This window comes from Physeter macrocephalus, chromosome 7 (assembly GCF_002837175.3).
Source record: "Physeter macrocephalus isolate SW-GA chromosome 7, ASM283717v5, whole genome shotgun sequence".
Taxonomy (NCBI): Eukaryota; Metazoa; Chordata; class Mammalia; order Artiodactyla; family Physeteridae; genus Physeter; species Physeter macrocephalus.
Window position 1 is genome coordinate 64,567,908 of NC_041220.1, and position 9,973 is coordinate 64,577,880.

General features: G+C 39.2%; 1 protein-coding gene across 1 annotated transcript in view; it reads right to left on the reverse strand.

Moving 5' to 3' along the window:
- The window catches only part of RASSF6 (Ras association domain family member 6), a 58,478-nt gene extending 49,284 nt beyond the window's left edge, over window positions 1–9,194 (reverse strand). Inside the window, exons 1-2 of the mRNA XM_028491521.1 lie at window positions 9,177–9,194; window positions 4,225–4,298 (exon numbers count right to left, since the gene is read on the reverse strand). The gene's annotated coding sequence lies outside the window, so the exon portion shown is untranslated. The remainder of the gene's footprint in view (window positions 1–4,224; window positions 4,299–9,176) is intronic.
- Between the last annotated feature and the right edge of the window lie 779 nt (window positions 9,195–9,973).

Here is a 9,973-nt window from a genome sequence, read left to right on the forward strand (position 1 = left end):
TTCTGACTTACTTCACTCTGTATGACAGACTCTAGGTCCATCCACCTCACTACAATTAACTCATTTTTTTTATTTTAAAAAAGAAGGGGAGGAATTTCCTCCTTTTCCTTCTGAAGCAGGTCATTTTGATTTTGGTTGGGGTAAGCTGTGTGAAAGACATTCTATGTTTTCTTTCTCCAGGAGAATACCAGCAAAAAAAAAAGAAAAAAAAAAAAAGAAAAAAGAAAAGAAAGAAAGGGAGAAAGAAAGAAAGAGAAAAGATAAAGAAAAGCTATCCTCACAAAATCCTGATGCATAGTTTTTCCTTATAGTGAGCTATGAGCACATCTCAACAGGCATAATGTAATATTCAAGCTGTAATAGTCAAGCTGTAATAGTCAAGCTGAATGCTTGACTAGTTTCCCTTTATGCTTTTACCATTTTGATCATCACATCATCTTGTTCACAAACCTTGGGATCTCGTTCTTAGCAAATATAGCCCAAGTCTCTTAACCTGACGTTCAGGCTTTCTGCAGTTTCACCCAAACCTACATTTCCAAACTCAGAATTGAAGCTTTCTTTAATACCAGGCCTTCTAGTCCAGTGGAATCACATGTCATCAAGTCTCTTCTCACTATTTTCCTTTCCCTCGTCATTGCAGGTTCTAGTATCTGCTCAAGTGGGATCGTATCAATCTCCCCATGACCTGTTCTACACTGCTGTGATGCCGCTCTCTGCTGTCCATTGGTATTGTCATGATTGATTTATACCTTATCTAATTTTCTACTCATATCCTCTTGTTCAAAGAGTGGTGCTCCTCTAGTTGGGAATGTCATCCTCTTTGATAGCACATCATTGGAAGGGGGTTTTGTGGAGGACTCATGACAGAAGAGACAGAAGCTTAGCCAACCAGGCAAATTAACTGTATAGGTCAGAAGCTACAAGGGCATTTTAGGCTCCCTTGGGACAGAGACACAGCAAGCTCCAAGAGCCCAATAAATCCCAATTACTCAGTCACAAGATTTGGTCTGGGTTGTTCGGTTATATATCTTTTGCTCTTGCTTCTAAAACCTGAGTTTTTCCCCTAGACTTTGTCATTCTAATCATCCTCAAAAAGAGTTACTGATGCTCCCTAGTGAGGTCCACCCACCCCACCCCCACCCCCCAGGTGGTCACCTTGCTACCCAAACATAACCTTACCCTCCTGGATCCAAATTATTTACCATCTATTCTTTACTTCTATACTTTTATTTCTCCTGTACCTCTCCTTCCACATTCCAGCACCCTATATCTTGCCAAGTGGTTCATTTTCTCTCCTCATTTTCTCTGCCTCTTAGCAGCAATTGACAGAGTTGGTTGTCCCCTCTTTCTGAAACACTTTTTTTGGAGACTTTTGAGACAAAACAGCAATCACACAACCTTACTTTATTTCCTTGCTCTCACAGGTCTCAACTTTTTAGTCCTCTTTACTGCTTCCTCCTTTATATAAAATGCTGGCTAGTTCTAATAGTCTGTCGTCAGCCATCCTCTTTTCTCTAACTACACTTTCTTCCAGTTAATCTAATCCAGTTCCCTCCCAGCCTCTCTGCTGAGCTCCAGACTCATGTCACTACCTACTTTATGTCTATTTGGATGTCTATCAGGCATCTCAGTGTCAACATGGCCAAACCAGAATCACTGACTTTCTCCCATGCTCCAGAATTCCCTCCTCCACAATTCTTTCCAATCTACCCAACTGGGCACCAAAACTAAAACTCAGTCTTATTTTTTCCTCTTTCATCATAACTAGATTCCAATCTGAAAGTAAGTCCTATTGGTACCTCCAATAGGTAACTCCAGAGCTTCTGTTTCCAATGCTACCACTCTGAGCCAACCCACCACCATCTTTCTCTTGGATTATTGCATCAGCCTCCTGACTGGTTTCCCTGCACCCACATCGTGACCCATATTCCATTCTCCACATGGCATCCAGGATGATAATTTCAAAGAGCAAATTAGATCTTGTCATTTCATGATTAAAACATTGCAGAGACTTCCAAGAATGAACTAGAATAAAATATAACCTCCTTATGATGACCCCCAAGATCCTGTCAATCTGTTCAGTATTCATTCCCTTCATTATTTCCCTCATTGATTACATTTCATCTCTCAATACATTGGCCTTCTTTCTGGCTTTCAGTCACTCCCTAAGCTCATTCCTGCCTCAGGGATTTGAACTTGCTGTTCCTCCTACTTGGAGCACCTTACCTCAGACCTTCACGTGGCTGCCTGTTTCCCATCACGCGGATCTCAGTCCCTGGGTCTCTTCTCGCAGAGGCTTTCCCTAAGCAAGTCTCAGCCAGTCATTATCACATTATTTTCATCTAGGTACACATCAGTATCTGAAAGGATCTTATTGATTTACATTGTCTGTATTCCCCAACTACACCATGAACTGTTTAGGATGTGGGCTTTTTTGTTTGTTTGTTTGTTTACCTGTGTACATCCAGTTCTTAGAATTTTGCCTAGAACATGGAAGGGATTTAATTAATATTTGTTGAGTGACTGACTAAATGTCAAATTGTAGCTATGACCCAAAGGACTAATTACTATTAATAAAACTTTTCTTGACCTCATAGTTAATATGATATTTTAGCTGGGACTAGAAGTCGGGCATATTTTGAACTGAAGAAACACAAAGTGCAAATTGACAGGGATGGGCTGAAGAATCATGGCAGTGGCTTTCTGATTGGCTCCATTCTATTTGTGTTCATGACAAAAATTAGCTAAGGTATCATTAAAGATAGCAAAAATCGGGCTTCCCTGGTGGCGCAGTGGTTGAGAGCCCGCCTGCCGATGCAGGCGACACGGGTTCGTGCCCCGGTCCGGGAAGATCCCACATGCTGCGGAGCGGCTGGGCCTGTGAGCCATGGCCGCTGGGCCTGCGCGTCCGGAGCTTGTGCTCCGCAACGGGAGAGGCCACAGCAGTGAGAGGCCCGCGTATCGAAAAAAAAAAAAAAGAGTGCAAAAATCGCTATGTAATTACAGTGTCAAACTCATGACCTATGCTGAAGCAAATCATAGCTAGCTTCAGAAGATGTGATTAAACAATTTCAAAAGCGCTGGGACTTCCCTGGTGGCTAAGAATCCGCCCGCCAATGCAGGGGACATGGGTTCAAGCCCTGGTCCGGAAAGATCCCACATGCCATGGAGCAACTAAGCCCAGGCACCACAACTACTGAGCCTGTGCTCTAGAGCCCGTGAGCCACAACTACTGAGCCCACGTGCCACAACTACTGAAGCCCGAGCGCCTAGAGCCTGTGCTCTGAAAAAATAGATGCCACCATAATAAGAAGCCTACACACCGCAACAAAGAGTAGCCCCTGCTCACCACAACTAGAGAAAGCCTGTGCACAGCAAGGAATACCCAGTGCAGCCAAAAATTAATTAATTAATTAATTAAAAAGAAAACAATTTCAAAAGCCCTTACATTATGCTCTGACCCTAGAAATAAGGACAGTTGAATGGAAATTATGAAAGAAAAATGAAAATAGGATAAAATTTTTCTTCATAAGCAGTATATGCTAATTGAATAGGAAATAATATTGACCATGTCTGAATCCAAAAGTTGGCTAAGCAAAATATTCAAACAATTGAAATACCTGAAAGGTAAAAATGTGATTTAGTAAAAGTCCCATTTTATTATTAATTGCTGAAGTGAGAAATAGATGTATGAATTCCAATAGTTTCCCTTTTCCATTCCCATTAACCATGATTCACTGCAAATTAAAATCTGGTCATTCCTTTGTGAATATCCTCTAAGTTATAAAGACTTGGTAAATTTAAGAGTCTGAGCTAGTTACCTCAAAAGGCTTAAGAGGAGGATAACCAGAGGTTATGATTAGCAGAAAGATTTATTAACAAAAGAAAAATTAGAGGTCTAGAAGCCTAAGGGTCTTACTTTGAATGTTCACAATTATTTTGGTAGAACAGAACAAACTATGACTTGAGGAGGAGGGTAGTTGTTAAAAATCTATATACTTTACTGGGAGGGATAATCATACAGGGCTCTCCCATCCTGGGGCCAGAGCTTATTACTTAGATTGTGTATGAAATAAGATCACTTATTTAATGTTTAGCTATTTATTTTTTAACTATGTCCAGACAGATAGAGCTCAAGAGATATGGAATTAAATAGGCAAGTAATTAAATCCTGGAGAAATAAACAGTCCTAGAAGTACTAGGCAGGTCTAGGCTCAAACAGACCTTGGAGGCTCAACAGGGAAGAGAGAAGACCAGGAAGACAGAATCAGTCTGAGCAGGCAGCAGGGTTCAGGAACCTGAGAAAGCAGAACAAGTCAGCACCAGTATCTGGACAACGCAGAGAACAGAGAGCATCTGAGAGCATCAGTGGTTCACCTCTTCCTGCTTTGCATCCTGCCTAGACGTGGGCTTGCCTGGACTGGCCAGAATGAGGCCAGAGGATGGGAGGTGAAGCCCAGTTAACTCAAAAGGGCCGATCATTTAAAGTACCTTCCTTGGTCCAAGCATGGATTAATTAAATGGTTGCTTGTTTAAAAGTGGGAAACTTTGCTCACTCCTTTGTATACCAACAAATATTTCATGAGCTCCCTCTCTGTGCTGCTGCTGTGCTAGCCAGGAAATGTAGCCTGCATCTGTATCTGCAGCTCCTGATTCCTGAGGCCCCTGTGTGCAGGAAGTATCAAAGTGGTCATGATTTTACAATGAACCAAAAAAAATACATGTGCTAATTTCCTTGGGTCCTCCAGCCAAAGAGAATTTCTCCTGCCTTTGAGCTTTGATAGCAAAATATCTGCAGCTTTCTAATTACTTACTAATTTCTCTCCCTAATTATATTTTATTTTACCTGATTTCCTCTAGAACAGGATGATTGCTCATTTCATTTTTGCATCTCCTAGAGTGAATGTATATATGCAAGTATGTAGAGAAGACATATATAAAATTATGACTATCTGTATATTCAAGATGTGGAGAGATGTACAAAAATATTAACAGTAAAATTGAGAGCTATGAAATTGAGTGATAATTATTTTCTTTTTGATTTCATATGTACTTTCTAAGTCATATACGAGGAACATATCTTAATAACACACACCATAAAATTTCCAAAAAAAGAAAAAAGAGCAGAGAGTATAACATTAGAATAGCGAGTGTGTATTTCAATTATGAATTAAGATTAAAGGCTGTACGCATGGTGGGTTTTGTTTTAATCATTATTTTGGCCTGAAGAAGCAATGGAAAGTTACAAATATATATTTACCTCTAAAATAAAGCTGTTTTCTCTAAGCTCTGACGTGGAACCTTGTAGTAGAGAAGAGTAGACCCGTATACAATAACATCACTTCAAGGAAACAAGACAAAACATCTATAATTCTAACCATTATCCAATTCTTAGAAAACAGGAAAAGAGTCAAGAAAAGTGTGGTTTCTGGGAAATATTTGGCTCCATATTTTTTCTAAAGAATGTGTGTCATTTGCAGAGATGGTAAAAGTTGAGCATTGGACTATAATCACTATCACTTTATTAAGTGATATTGATTGCAGTTAGGGAATGTTTGTTTTGAGATACAAACAAAAATGTATTACAGTGCTTGAATTTAAGACAGGATAAACAGGATGAATATCAAACAAGCAGGCTTCTCTGTGAGTATACCATCACCATCAGTCCAGTGGAATCTAATTTGCAGTGCCAAACCTTTAGTATGCTATTGCATATTCACATGGTGCTAACGCCCTGTGCTCCATTCTCCCGAGAGTGCCCTCAGGGAGGTGAGAAAAGCAGGAGCAGTAAGAGAAGCAAGCTAGTTGGAAGCCATTCAGGACTCAAGGCATCTTGCCACCACTCAGTCTGGGAAGGAGCTATTCCATCTGCCAATGGCTTCTTCTGGAATTGCTTCTATGGCACAGCTCAAGAGTCTCTGCTTCATCTGGGTTTCCAAGAGGAAATTCTAAGGTTGACTTCACAGGGGCCATGGCTCAGTTTTTCCTGTTCATCTGTTGGCTGCAAAAGAATCAGCCCTCCTCTTGAGCTCCATTTCCTAGACTCTGGGATAATGATGGCAAAGTCCTTCAACCATCTCAGCTACTAAGATAACACCCTCATCCCTTAAGAGAGAGACACCTTCATGTTCAACTACTGAAAGCAGTAGTATTGGTTCATTTGGTACTTGAGACGATGTTATGAAATGAAGAAATCAATCTACTTGATAGCTTTAAAAGACTAATTTTTTTCCAACAGATCCAACCCTCTCTAACCCTAGACTTTAGTGAAAAAGACAACATTCAAAAGAAGTTCTTTCTCAGAGGTTGTATTTTTAATTGACCTTTACTTGACTATTTTTAAAAATCTAAACTTTTATATGAAGCCCATGTATCTCTAACAATCCTAAATTCCCTGTCTGCATTGTCACCAAAGAATCTGTACAAGTAAATTGACTATTACCACTAGATTTCTATTTTGATGAAAGGTATAGGATGCACCTTACTTTAGGAAGTTATAACAAGTATCAAATATGAAACCTTGAATTACATGTTAAAAAGACATATTACATATATGTTATACTATTATAAATGTAAGCAGAAAAGTTAATTTTTTCTTAATCACTGCTGGTTACTTCTATCTCTTCTGATAGAAGTAAACATTTAATAACATTTAAACATTTAATTTAAAAACATTTAATAGTTTATCACAAAATTTTATAAGCATTAGAAATAGTAGAAAAACATTTGTGTACTAAAATAGACTTTAGGAAGATTTATAACTGGTTATGTGGTTAAATAAATAAATCTCAAATTATTCTCAAATATGGTGAATGGATTTATCTCAGTTGGGGCTACTGTTTGTAATTTAGATATATGCCTATTAAGGAATACAAAACTCAAATACTGATAACTTGTTTAAATTCTAACAATATTTATTCAGCATAAAGGCATATTTCTTCTTTGAAAACTATTCAGTAAACACTGGTACTATAATTTATTCTAAATAGATTGGATTTTTTTAAAGTTTTTAGTTAAACTACACTAAACTCAGTCAAGCCCCGGAGGACAATATAATAGTACAGTTCAGTTTAGTTGGCTTTAGAATTCTATCTCCAATTCTCCAGTCACTATCCCATTATAAGGGTGGGCGGGAGGGGGAATTGAATGAAGGTAGTCAAAAGGTAAAACTTCCAATTATAAGATAAATAAGTACCAGGGATGTAATGTACAAAATGATAAATATAATTAACACTGCTGTATGTTGTATATGAAAGTTGTTAAAAAGTAAATCCTAGGAATTTTCATCACAAGTAAACATTTGTTTTTCTATTTCTTTAATTTTGTATCTATCTGAGATGATGAATGTTCACTAAACTTATTGTGGTAATCATTTTATGATGTATGTAAGTCAAATCATTGTGCTGTACACCTTAAACTCATACAGTGCTGTATGTCAATTATATCTCAATAAAACTGGAAGAAAAAAAAGTTCCTTCTAGCTCTAAAAACAAAAAAACACCCCAAAACAGAAAAAAACTCAAACAAACAAAACGAAAACACAGTACATACATTGCAGATTTTCAACTCTGCAATTTGAATCCATTAAAACAATGATAATACTAAGCTAGGATCAATTGCAAAGCATTTAACTGTTTTATATTAATAACATAAAAAGATAAAATGTCATAACTGGAAACACTTTGCTAGACACACCTACTAAGTTTATTCCTTCCTCAAAGTTATCCACATTAATAAAACCATCAGCAACATTAACCAAAATGCCCTTTAAAGAAAAATTCATAAAGTAAGTTCACTTCCCTATAATTTAAGTGGTAAAGACCAGCAAAACACAGGTATCATTCGTTTATGTTTCTTGTCTGTAAACACAAATAAAAGTCCATATCACTTTAATACAAACAATACAATATGTGCTACAATGTAAGAACATGGACTATATGGTCTAATTTTATCAAAGTTATTCAGGGGCAGTCTCTCTCATAAATAAAACTCAAAATTGATGGATTCTACAACAGAGGGTTGAGTGTTTCTCTCCTATTATGAAATTATTGTTTCTTGTTAGAAATAACATATTCATATAAGTGAGACTTCTCCAAAGTAAAAATGATTGAGTAGCAAAAAGTTTGAATTTGCCACCACTTACTCTATTGGAAAAGTGGCAAGAAGCCAGATAATTTCATTGCTACTCAGAGGTCATGCTTTGCCCACTTGCCATCTGCTTACGTGTCCTGGACCCACTCACTGGAAACCAGTTCAACTGCGGTACCCCCATACTGTCTGGTCTCACTAGCTCACTCACCCTCCTTGACATGGACCCTTTGGCAGAGCTGCCAATTTCTTAATGCTAATTGGAGGCACTATGTATAGCTATTTATAGAAGGCTTGCTAAGTGTTTAATTCCCATCAAAGCCCAATTGGCAGATCCTGTTATGACGCTTATTTTATAGATGACAAACTGAGGCTTGGCTAGGTTAAGTAACTTGCTATGGGACAAACCAGTAAGTGGCAAAGCCAAGATTTGAACCTATAGCTCTCTTGCTTCAGAATTGGACCCTTAACTCATGGACTCTCATTTAATTATAATTATCCTTTCATTGTTTGGGGCAGTCTTAAATTATATCAGAAATCCTTTTCAATTGTCCGTGTGTGTGTGTGTGTGTGAGAGAGAGAGAGAGAGAGAGAGAGAGAAGTCTCTGTTGATTTGTGGAAAATAATAAAAGTTTAGCTGAACCGCAATTAAAAAGACCTTTCAAGTCTGCTGGTTGAATGTAACATTGTAACCATAAGGGTACTGAGGGAAAGGGGAAAGTCATGCAGGAGTCTAGTATCTTTTCCAGGCAAACCACAATTCCGGGTGAAGAACCTGAGTGCGACACCTGTCAGAAAAGGGAGGAGGGTTTGGTGGCCACACTTACCTTCAAGCCCTCCCCTCTTTTCCCTCCCCCCTCCCCATATGCTTACCTTGGTCAGGAAAGGGTGTTCTGAAAAAATCAAAAGGAAAAAACGTCCAGGTTTCGGGCTGCTCTGACACATGCACACCTTCAAACTTGGCTCCCTATGGATTTTGCTTTCTAACAACTTGACCTCAACTTGACCTCAGGGAGTAGATTAGAGGGTTTTTGTTTTCCCCTACCCCCATGTTTCACCTGCTACACTGTGAATAGGAGATTTTTTACCTTCGTTGTTGAGCTGAACCTGCTCCGGAGAGTGTGTTCCCCTGCTCAGTTCCAAACTCTGATCATCGTTGGAGAGTCAGGGCTTGCTCACCTGTCCCGGAGGTGGAGCTGGGGTCGGAGACAAGCGCGGGAGGAGGGGCGCACACGCTCCTGCCCGGGCGGGGCTCACTCTGCGCCTGGCATTGCCCCTCCCACGAAGAGCAAGCCCAAGAAACTGTTAATTATTACTCCTTTTCGCCACAGCAGGGAAGTGTTAGAAACCTGAGCCGCTCCCTCTGCCTCAGTGCATGTTGGGAGTGTTTACTTTCTTTCTTGGGAGCCACTGATAGGAACTCTCCTTTGCTCCCTGTCACACATCTTGAGGACAAATGAATTGACATGCTGGTTAACGCTTTAACCTCTGAACTGGCCGCATTCTAATCTCTCCTCTCTAGTCTGTAGAGAAATAGTCTTTAAGAAATGACACCGACTAGGACTGAATGTCATTACTCACATGTCTTTCTTTTGAAAATTTTCTCTTTTAATCAGAAATTTCTTAATTTTCCCCCCTTGTTCTTTTGCCAACTCCTTTCCTTACTGGCACCTTTTCACCCAGAGCGGTTGTTCTCCCACTCAGAGCAAACCAGAGCCACCCAGTATCTTGCTAAACCCTCATAACCCATGGGCCTCAGCACCTATGAGACTCCGATCTAGTAGATCTGGGGTAGACGGCGGGTATGTTTTAAATAAGCTTCACAGAAGAATCTGGTAGACATCAAAATTTCAAAACTATTGTAATAAAAGTATACAAGAGGAAA